Genomic DNA, 11312 nt, shown 5'->3' with positions numbered 1-11312 from the left:
AGGATATATCAACAAAACAGAGTAACTGTGGTATAATGCATTTCACGTATTTGTAATCTTTGAAGAATCTCAAATATTATTTATTTTACAGAAGGCTCTTTTTATTTTTTTTTTAAAAGTATAAATAAATGTCTGTTTAATGACTTAATGAAATTGCAAATGTACCTCGGAGTGTCCTTGAGTCAAACTATAACAAGTGCACCAAATACAAATTGACCAGTTACACTCTTCAGAACACACTGTTCGTTTTTCCCAAAATTTTTTAGTACATTATACACGTATGTTAGATCTTTAATGCTATACGACCTAATCACACATTGCGTAATACGTAAATCAACATGCCATCGCACACTCCGAGGTACATACATTCACTTTAAATGATTATAAAGGTATTAAGCAGACATATTGAACAATGCAAAGTTCTATAACTGAGACAAAATTGACGTAATCACCAGGATAACCCTTTTTGACATAAAATTCCCCTCCACCTCCACCCGAAAAACAAACAAGCTAACAGACAAAAACGCAAAAATTGTGATCATATAGTAAGGGATTTCAGTGAAAAAAAAGACCATTATCTGTCCAAGTATTATTATTGTTACAGTATATGCGAACATTACGAGCAGGATGTAGGTTTAATAAACAATATATATAATTAAAATGTGGTACAATATACGGGTCAGGGTAATATGGGTAATTGATATTTCGTCTTCTGACATGATCTTTTCAAGTAGTGGGTAACATGTCAAATGCCAGGATTATTTTATAAGAAGGAATGGTAGTATTTTCTTCGCCTTGTGATGACAAGTCATGATCACATATCAAACCACGACCATCGTGAAGGTGAATTTGCGCGCACTAAATGGATGGAAGTTTCACACCTTATACGGCGATTATTCAGACGATGCTCAGCGTCGGTCGCAGACGAAGCGTAAAACCAGTGAGACGGTTAAACGTTTGGAGTTAAAAAGGTCAGGAAGAGAGCTGCGTTTGATGAGGTATGAGAAATGTGACCTTTCTGGTCACGTGATGAAAACAGTCATCCTCGGTGTCTTGCTCTCCTTCACACTTCAACCTTTCTTCACACTCCGACTTCTCTCATGCAGAGTATTTCGATGTGTGTGTGTGTGTGTGCGTGCGTGTGCGTGTAATACACAATCTCGGAGGTGTCTTCCACACGGGATTTGAAAAACGGTCCAATACTTTTACAACTAGACATTTCACACATTGATACTGACATATATAGTAATAATGGTGATGAAAATGATTTCAATAATAATCCCATCATACTGAAATAGAACGCAGCATATACGCGCCTCTCAAAAATGAATTCTATATCATTGATTACAATATTTAAAAATCTACAAAATAATGATAAAACATGCTAATTTCAACATCTTTACTTACATAGTAAATCATGCCACAATGCCATTTTGAAACGTCAACAGGCTAAATTAAATACATGTGATCGTAAGACTCGCTGATTATTTTTGGTGGGGTTTTTTTTTTTTTTTTCATCATCACGAATACCCTACCGTCAAAAAAGAAAAAAATAATAATTTCGTAGAAAAACTAAGCTCTTTTTTTTGTTACTGTTTACATGCCAGACAAGTAAAAATTCTGAGAACTGAGGCGCAATATAACTTATTAGTACTATTAGTAGCATCCAGATTTTGGCGATTTTTTTTTTAAACGGGTTCTGTAGTAGCAAGATGCTGGCTTATGCGGGAAAAAAGAACTATGTCATTGCTCTGCGCGTAAACTTCCGTTTCTCGTTATCATTCACCTCATTTTCATGAACTCTTCGTACGAGCTGAGCAGGGCATTCAAATAGAGCGTGAAGGAATACAGAGCCCTTTTTAAAGCGTAACTTATCCCCGAATATACCGGCATTCTGAACACGTGGCGGCCAATCAGGAATGATCAGTCGTATTAGACTATGAGTTCAAACCCCACGCTTTTTTTCCCCAATACAATCAAGTAATTAGTGATATGTTGTCGGGGCATGCATACTTCATCCCTGTCAGCACTAAATAGGAAAACAAAAATCTGAAACTGCTTTCCCATTCTGGGGATGTTTCTGGATGGAAACTTCATTAGAATCGTTTCATAATGAAAAGGGCAGACAGAGACGAAGAATTAAAGGGCAGCTGGCAATTTCATGGGCAATTTGTGGCATTTACGGGCAATTAGAAAGTATGAAATTCAACTTGCATACTTAGACAATCAGTCATTAAGGGTTTGTCGATCAAATGAGTCACTATCAAAATTGTTACACTGACAAATATATATATATATATATATATTTTAAAATGTGTTTAATGGCATCATCATGTAACCAAGTTCGTCATCGTAAAGTCGCTAACATCTATACACGACACTGGTCCTTCCAATAGCTCTCACGATATCATTGTTTAACAAAGGAAGTAAATAAATGTAAATGAAAGCATAGAATTCCCGCCAATTATACATTGCCCAACAAGTTAGTCCATGACTTTTCACTGGTAAATCTTATTCAAAGTCGGCACACTTTTTTTTAATCTATCGCGTGTAGTTAAGCATTATACGCAATATGCAAGAGGGTCAAGGGAAATTGTCCACTCTCCAATAAGAATGGTGACCATTTTTTTTTTTTTCACGAGAGGATCATCAAATAGTTCGGCAAAAGCTACATGACAATACGGGAGAGCAACTAAAAACACTCACAATAGTTTATGAACTGTTAAATAGACAGTAAAACGGAAGTATTGAAACTACACTCAGCAAAAAGGAGAATGCAAACTTTTTTTTCGACTTCATATTTTTCATAGAAGAATTTGATGTCTATGTATTATACAACATATCAAAGGTATAATTTAATTGGCTATCAACCTATAGTATATATACTAGGTCAATATAAATGGAAACTTTAAGCATTAATGAACGCATTCGTTTTTGTCCTCCAAGGCACAAAAGTAAAGATTGCCAAAATTGACATGTTGTCTTTCATTTACAGACGCCCACAAAGATAACAATGATAACAAAAGACCATTTTACACGATGAGAGACGTGAACGAAATAACAAAAAATGAGTTTTCGTTCTCTTTATCTCTTAGGTATAACCTAAACCAAAATCAAAGTGGGAATCTAAAGGGGGAAAATAAGAATTTTCTGTCAACTCAAACCTGAAATGAAATAGGGAGTAAGGGCACAAAGGTGATTAAATGAACAGAACATTTTATGTCATTCTTTGATTTACAGAATTCATGAGACAAATTCACGAACCAAATATCACTTATGATTTTATTAATTTTAGAAATCAATTCAAATTCCTCGAACATTTTTGTTAATATTGCTTCTTCTTTCACTTCTAAAGGAGCATTATAAAGATCATAGGTTTATTTTTGCAACTTAATTCATGTTTTTTATTATGTTAGATTTTTCTTTTGTTCTTATTGTTACATGGAAGAGCACTTAGGCATGAATGACAACTTGTTCATTGTTGCAATTTTTACTTTTGTGCCTTGGAAGAGAAAAACGGTGTTCGCTCATGCGCAAAGTTTCCCTTTTTATTGACCTACCAGGTGAACAGCCAATTAGACTATACCTTTCATACTGTATATAATACATTAACTTTTAGCAAAATATCTATGAGAAATATAAACTTGAAAAAGTGTTTACTTTCTTTCTTTTCTTTTCTTTTTTTGCTGAGCGTATACAAACTTGGCAAGATTCGAACAAATACATGAAATCGTGTCATGTTGAATTAAAGAACAGCGACGATGCTATGTTCATAACATTTGCGAAATTATCTGGAATTTCTCCCAAAATCATAATGTACGGGCATAATATGATACGCAAAGTATCTACACTTCTTCTTTACTTTAATCAATGTTTCATCACGTTCAGTGTGCTGGCCTTTATAGAAACTTCACAAAACAATAAGGGGCTGAATCTGTAAAATCGAAACAAAGAAAAATGAAACAAATCTTAACTTGTTTATTCTGGAGTATTTGTTTAATTGTCGCTGGGTAATTTTTTAATCTTTTTTTTTTTGCATGCAGTCTTTCCAACTGTCTTACATTCATGCATCAGGTCAGTTGGATTCAATTACTCTATGGCAAAGAAAGAAAGAAAGAAACACACACACACACACACACACACACACACACATGATTCAGTGGCAATAAAGGCGGGACATAATCATGACAAGGTCATAGAATATTTAGTGACAAATACTGCGGTCCCAGATGATCTCTCTCAGTTACACAAACCCCTGCACATGACTCTGAATAAGAGAACAATCTCTGAACAGAAGTCAACTTTACCGATGGATTCTTAAACGTGACGACTCCTGGCAAGGCTAGCTCATACCATGGGCTAGGTCCATGCTCATACCTATAGTGATGAGCTACTTTCTAGGTAGCAACCGGTTTAGCACCTGTTCTTTTCTATACTCGTTGTTGGAATTCTCTTCATTCAAAATATCCCACAGTTGCAAGGTCGGGAAGTCGCGGAAACGTATGGGACGAGCTTGACTGGTGATGTTCAGTTACCGCCCACAAATAATATCGCTGTTGTAAAAACGACTGACCTTCTCAAGCCACAGTCAAGTAATGCTCATTACAGAGAGTGAATGTGATCGTGTCCATCATGACGGACTCCGCGGACAACCTCGGCGATCGAGCGAGGTTTCCCATCGCCAGCACGTTCGGAAGCTCTCGAAGACTAACTCCCGAAACGGCACCAACGGATATGATGCCCCATGTAATCTGATTCGATGACTGTCTTTATTCGGTCAAACGTGTCCAGTCACCTATAACCCTCTTTGCCAAGTTGATAATCTCCATTGAAGATGCCATGTTAGATAAAGGCCATAGAAGTGCATTTCCATTTTACTTCCCTATATATAATTTGACTTAAAGAATTAATGCAATGCTTCTTTTTCCCCAGACTGATTTCATTTCAACGTGAGCTTCCTTCCAGCTACGAGGGCAGCTGATATTAAATGAGTTCTATCCCTGAACGATACAGTAACTCGCGAGAGATACGTGAGCTAAATTTTCAGGAGTACGAAGCACAAGAATTCCCCGAGAAAAGATTACCACATCCCCCTCGTGTTCATCTTTCTTTCTTCTTCTCCTTTTTTTTTCTTTTTTTTTTCATTAGTCTGACAAAAGGAGCTCTGGCAGGAATACGACGTTGCTTCAATGCGAGAGAAACAACTATTCAATTATACATAATATTCATTCAGCTTTGATGACGCGTGCCGGACAAGAGCGGATACTGGAAAGTGAAAGAGACGAAATCTGTTATGCACTATCAAAATCGTTGATCATGCATTACGTATTTGTCTGTACGCAAATAACTCTTCGCCTATTTGACCTGTATGATTACTCTATGAATATAGGACTGTTTTGTTTCTGACTACACGTCTTATCTTAAGAGAAACAATTGAAGGAAAATAATGATCAACACTGAAATACGACATAGACTTTATCCCAATTCAATGATTGACATGAAGGCCTTATTCTATTAAGTATACTTGGGAAATTGATTAGACTATTTAAGACAATGATTCCCGTTTGAAAACGATATTTGTCTTGCAGAATTACGCAACAGAAATGATAGAAACCATGACAGAAAGACAGAGGATTGCAAACAAACTCAGTGAGCTTGGGCTGAATTGAGTCTGGTGGCAAAGTTTCTGAACCCATCGCAATCTGCAAATATCGATATTTAGTCCTCCGCATATCAATCTCAAACAGAGCTGTACACTGTACATGGATGGAAACGATTTTCCGCCATGGATTCAAAGGTTGAACTCGCATTATTACGAATTAATCATTCAGATATGCTATACGTCTGATGGTTTCCATAAGCAACGCAAACTTGACAACAATATTGATGATTCCATACGGCTCAACAACTGATCATGCCCCGCGCTTTTTAGTGTCGTCGAGTATACATGCAATACATGTATCACAAAACACAGATTTCACCGCGACGATTTGCTCGAATGTCATCATACCGGAAATGAATTAACTAGACGACCGAGTCACTCTCGAATAATTTCTTTAATGGTTTCGGATTTCTTATCAGTTGATAATGCCGTCACCCGTTTCTCTATACTCTTTCATCGGAGTCAACGGCACTACAGCGTGGCTCTCTCTCTCTCTCTCTCTCTCTCTCTCTCTCCCTCACACACAACACTTTACAGCTTTCGTGGTATGCATGGCCACCATGTAAGCCATTATTGTCTCCCTGTATTGACATGGAAGATGAGAAAATTGAACATTCACACGTTCTATCTTCAATATTGAATTATTTTTCTGGAGCACGCAAAAGCAGATTGTCACACACGGAATATTCCACAATTTCACGCGGAACAATCATGATCCCCTGCTTGCAATTAGATATGTCCTACTGATCATCATATCGTATTGTGGGAAATGTCATAAAACAGATCTGATATATACAAGATATGTTTCGCAAACATACATTTCCATGCAGCTCATGCTGGCTAATGCCATTGGAGGACTACATTTAATAAAAATTGATTGTTATAATGGGTGAGAGTCAAACAAACAGAATGGTAGAAATTATTTGAAAATCGAACATGCCATACGTGATTTTCAAGTCACGCATATTTTTACTGATATTTTCAGTGATACACTGTTCACAACTAAAATTCTGTTTTATTGAATAATATTTATGGATGGTGGGCAGTATCACCTCACGACTCATCCGTCAATGCATACACAAAGTATAATTACATATCTTGAGGTATACAATACAATAAAATATACTTTATTTATTCATTTATTTATTTATGTATCTATTTATTTACTTATTTATTTCTTTATGTAGATTAGAATTCATGGTTTTCTCTATTCTATCCTGCTGGGTCGGCCTATTCCGTACAACAAAGATGCTTTGCAAAGACGCTCGCAATTTTAGAATTAGCATATTATAACACTACTCCTCATTTGAGGTTGTTGGTTTTTTTTTTTCTATACAGCAAAACAATAATGTGATGAGATGTGTGAGCAGGTCAATGGAAAAAACTGTTGAGGCAATAGCATCATTATTACCTCATCAAATAGATACTCCTCAAAACCATGTGCATGCAGCTTTAAAGTGACCAAAGTAGTAAAGGGGTGCTTTTAGCGTCATAAAAATATTCTTTTGTTTAGAACAAAAGAATATGATATTAATATTTCATAGACAAAAGAAATATGAAATATGGAAATATGATTTATGGAAACATGAAATATGAATTATGGAAATATGAAATATGGATATTGTAAACAAAAGAAATATGAATTATGGAAATATGAATGATGGAAATATGAATTATGGATTATGAGAACAAAAGAAATATGAATGATGAAAATATGGATTATGAATTATGGAGATATGAATTATGGATAATGAAAACAAAAGATTTATGAAAATATGAAAATATATTTTTGAGGTATGGAAATATGGATGTATGAAATATGAAAAAATAAGAATGATGACTGATGGATTATAAGAATATGAAATATGGATTATTGATTTTTTTGGATGATCATTCAAATATGTTAAACAATAGGAAAATATGCATTTGTAAAGGAAGATTTTATTAAACCAGCCTCTATTGTTTTAAGGAGAGTCTATTATTTCCCATTGTGACGTCATCGAAATTATGACGTCAGCGAGATTATGACGTCACCGTTTGGACATCGTTCGGACCAGCCCTCTGACCCACGCTTTCGCAATCGAAGACAAAAGAATTAAAAAAAAATAAAGAAAATAAAAAGAAATGACCTCAACTCTACCGTCAAGTCCAGACACGCTCCTTTTGTCCACAGTTACGCAACTAAAGACAAAAGAATTTAAGAAATAAAGAAAATAAAAAGAAATGACCTCAACTCCACCGTCAAGTTCGGACATGCCCTCTGACCAACGCGTTCCCAATCGAAGACAAAAGAATACAAAGAAATAAAGAAAATAAAAAGAAATGACCTCAACTCCGCCAAGTTCGGACGTGCCCCTGGTACCTACGCGTTCGTGATAAAAGACAAAAGAATCCAAAATAAAGAAAATAAAGAAAAAAAAGTACGGACTTATCCTCACATATACGCTTGTCGCGTGACGCAACGAACACCCTCCAATAGGCAGAGACAATACGATCATACATCAAACAATAGAGGACTTATTCAAAAGGATGGTGGCGTCCTTTCCAATGAAGATGTATAAAGCTTGGCAGAAAATGTCGAAGAGCCACATTTCAAATTCGACCCTTCCAGAAGAGCATCGCACGTTACACTATGTCGCAGCAGACCGTTACAAGCAGTTGGTGTCCTGAAATGCAGAGGACGGTGGAGAAGGTGGACTTGTTGATGCTGACGGAGTATTTAACTCTTATCGAAGTCTTGAAAAGGGTGCAAAACGTGCCAGATTCTCCAATTATAGACAGTACTACCGAAGATCCGCAGCAAAAAGTGTTCCAGGCGATTCAACATTTAGACCCGCTAACTGTGGAGAGAGTGTACCCTTACGTTGGCAGGGTGCTCTGGATGCGGCCCGATCTTGTAGAGTGTGGCTTGTTTCTACACTACATCAAATTCATACTGAGGGGTGAGACCCAGCAGCAGTTGGAGGAAAGAAGGCAGAATATCGGGAAACACATTGAGGGGATAGAAGCCGCTGTGCGAGTGGTCTACAGGGCCTTCGGGCTGGAAACGGGGCTACCCGATATCGTCTTGACGGACCCGCAATGGAACGTTCTTTAGACGAGCGACTCATTCTAGGCGTGCTAAAAGAAACATTTCCCCCAGACTACCACCTGGTGGACACCGCCAGAATCTTACGCGCCTGTCGGATGATTGTGAACACCGAGCAGTTCTCCCGAGTGCAACGTATCAGCCTGCGAGGCAGCGAGAGCTTCGACGACTGTGTAGGGACACTGCTCAAAAACTGTATAGAGGACCCCGATCATCCCAACAAGTACAAACGTTCGCTGATGGCCCTGTGCTACTTCGTCACCATCTATCAATATTGTTGTCTACCAGAGGAGAGCAAAGCTGAATTTCGAACTCAATTCGTCGAAGGACTTAAACGCTACAAAGTGCGCTGGTCAGAACACGCTCCAAAAAGAACATATGGACTGCTATCTCGAAACATTTTGGACATTTGTCTGTACACTTTGTATTATTTGTTGAATGTGGATGTAAATAGAATGATGGTTTAGGTAATATCCAAAGAAATTTGTTTATCTCAACCTTTGTTGAAAATAATAAATGTGCATGTAACGAACTGGAGAATAGTTTGCGATTGAATCATTCAATGTGTGTCGTTAGTTATAAAATGTGCACGAACGGTAATGTGTCATCAGTGTTTGTTTGGGTTGTGTCGGTGAAAGCAAGTGTGGTTATGTCTTCGTTGAGTGAAATGCTTGAGAAAATTTATTACGATCCGAGTCATTACGCGAGTTTTGGTGGTGCTACGAAACTATGGAAAGCTGTGCGAGAAAAGGGGTTGAAAGACGTGAAATTTGAAAACGTCAAAGAGTGGTTGGCGGAGCAAGATGCCTATACGTTACACGCTCCTGTTAGGAAAAGGTTTAAGAGGAATGTGGTCAGAGTTCGTGGAATAGATGAAAATTGGCAGGCGGACTTGGTTGATGTACAGAATTTGTCAAAGTATAACAAAGGGTATCGCTATTTGTTAACGTGTATCGATGTCTTGTCCAAATATGCGTGGGTGGTACCACTGAAAAATAAAAGGGGCAAAGATATTGTGGATGGTTTTAAAACCATATTACGCAAGAGACGAGCCCCGATTTTGCTACACACTGACAAGGGAAGGGAATTTTTGAACAAAGAATTTCAAACGTACCTCAATTCCGAAAACATTACTTTTTTTACAACCGAAAATGAAACCAAGGCGTGCGTAGTAGAGCGTTTCAATCGGACTTTACGAACAAAAATGTGGAGATATTTTACATTTCAGAACACGTTCAAATACATTGATGTGTTAGACAAGTTGACTGAGAGTTACAACAATACAGTGCACTCTAGCATTGGTATGAGACCGACAGAAGTAACGATAGAAAATCAGAGCAGGGCGTACGATGCCCTCTACGGTGAATCGAGTAGAGGAACAAAACGAAGAAAGAAGCCTTTTAGATATCAAATTGGAGATCAAGTCCGCATCAGCAAAAATAAATTACGTTTTGAAAAGGGTTACGAAGCAAACTGGTCGGAAGAGATTTTCACAATAAGCGAACGCCTTCACAGAAGGGTACCAGTCTATAGGTTGAAGGACTTTAACCATGAACCATTACGCGGTACTTTTTACGAGCACGAACTTTTGGGAGTTAAAAAAGCAAAGAACGCGCGGTACACGGTTGAAAAAATTATTCGAACGCGCAGAAAGAGGGGGAAAAAACAATATTTCGTCAGGTGGAAAGGTTACGGAAAAGAATTTGACAGCTGGGTTAATAGACTAGAAACACGATAAATGGTGTGATAATCTGGCTATGACCATCATTGATAACTCGAACCTTTTCACGCGAAGGAGGCGATAACAGGCACAATGAGCTCTCAATTTTACGTCACTTTACCGAGCAATAGTTCGATGAGTTACTACCCTAAAAACAAAACATGTCGGTACACGACTAAACTCCACACGCCTCTTTCCCTATCGGAAGATTATGAAGTAGGGGTAGTTGAAGTACAATTTCAAAAAACTTGGAACAATGTGAATGAGTCTAATAATAAAATTTCTGTTTATACCCCTGATCTTGAAGGCAACGTAGTGACAAAATCTAGAGTGATCACGATACCCGTTGGTTACTACGATTCGGGCGAAAATCTCGTCAATGTTATTAGCGCTTTTACAGATCCAGCACTACGAGGCAAAGTCTCGTTCTTTTATAAACATACAATGCGAAAGTGTTTTGTTCATCTGGCTGAAAACGTCAACGTCTCCCTATCACCTTCTTTAGCAAGGATGATGGGTTTTGAAGGGGAAGGCCATTTGACGGAATCAACCCTTGGTATTATGCCCATGGACGTCCACATGAGTTTTCATACATTTTACATCTATTCTGACATTGTTCAATACCAACACGTTGGTGATGCGGCTGTACCCCTTCTCCGAACAGTCGCTGTTATACCCAACAAAGATTCGGATAACATGGTTTACACTTACACACCACCCCACTACGTACCACTTAAATTACACCAGTTCGAAACTATCGATATTATATTAACGACTGAAACGGGTGAAGTTGTACCATTTGAACGTGGGAAGGTCATCGTGAAACTACACTTTCGTGAACG

This window comes from Diadema antillarum, unplaced genomic scaffold (assembly GCF_040938485.1).
Source record: "Diadema antillarum isolate AM-2024a unplaced genomic scaffold, OU_Dant_1.0 seq00001560_RagTag, whole genome shotgun sequence".
NCBI lineage: Eukaryota > Metazoa > Echinodermata > Echinoidea > Diadematoida > Diadematidae > Diadema > Diadema antillarum.
Note: the sequence above shows the minus strand (reverse complement) of the source record.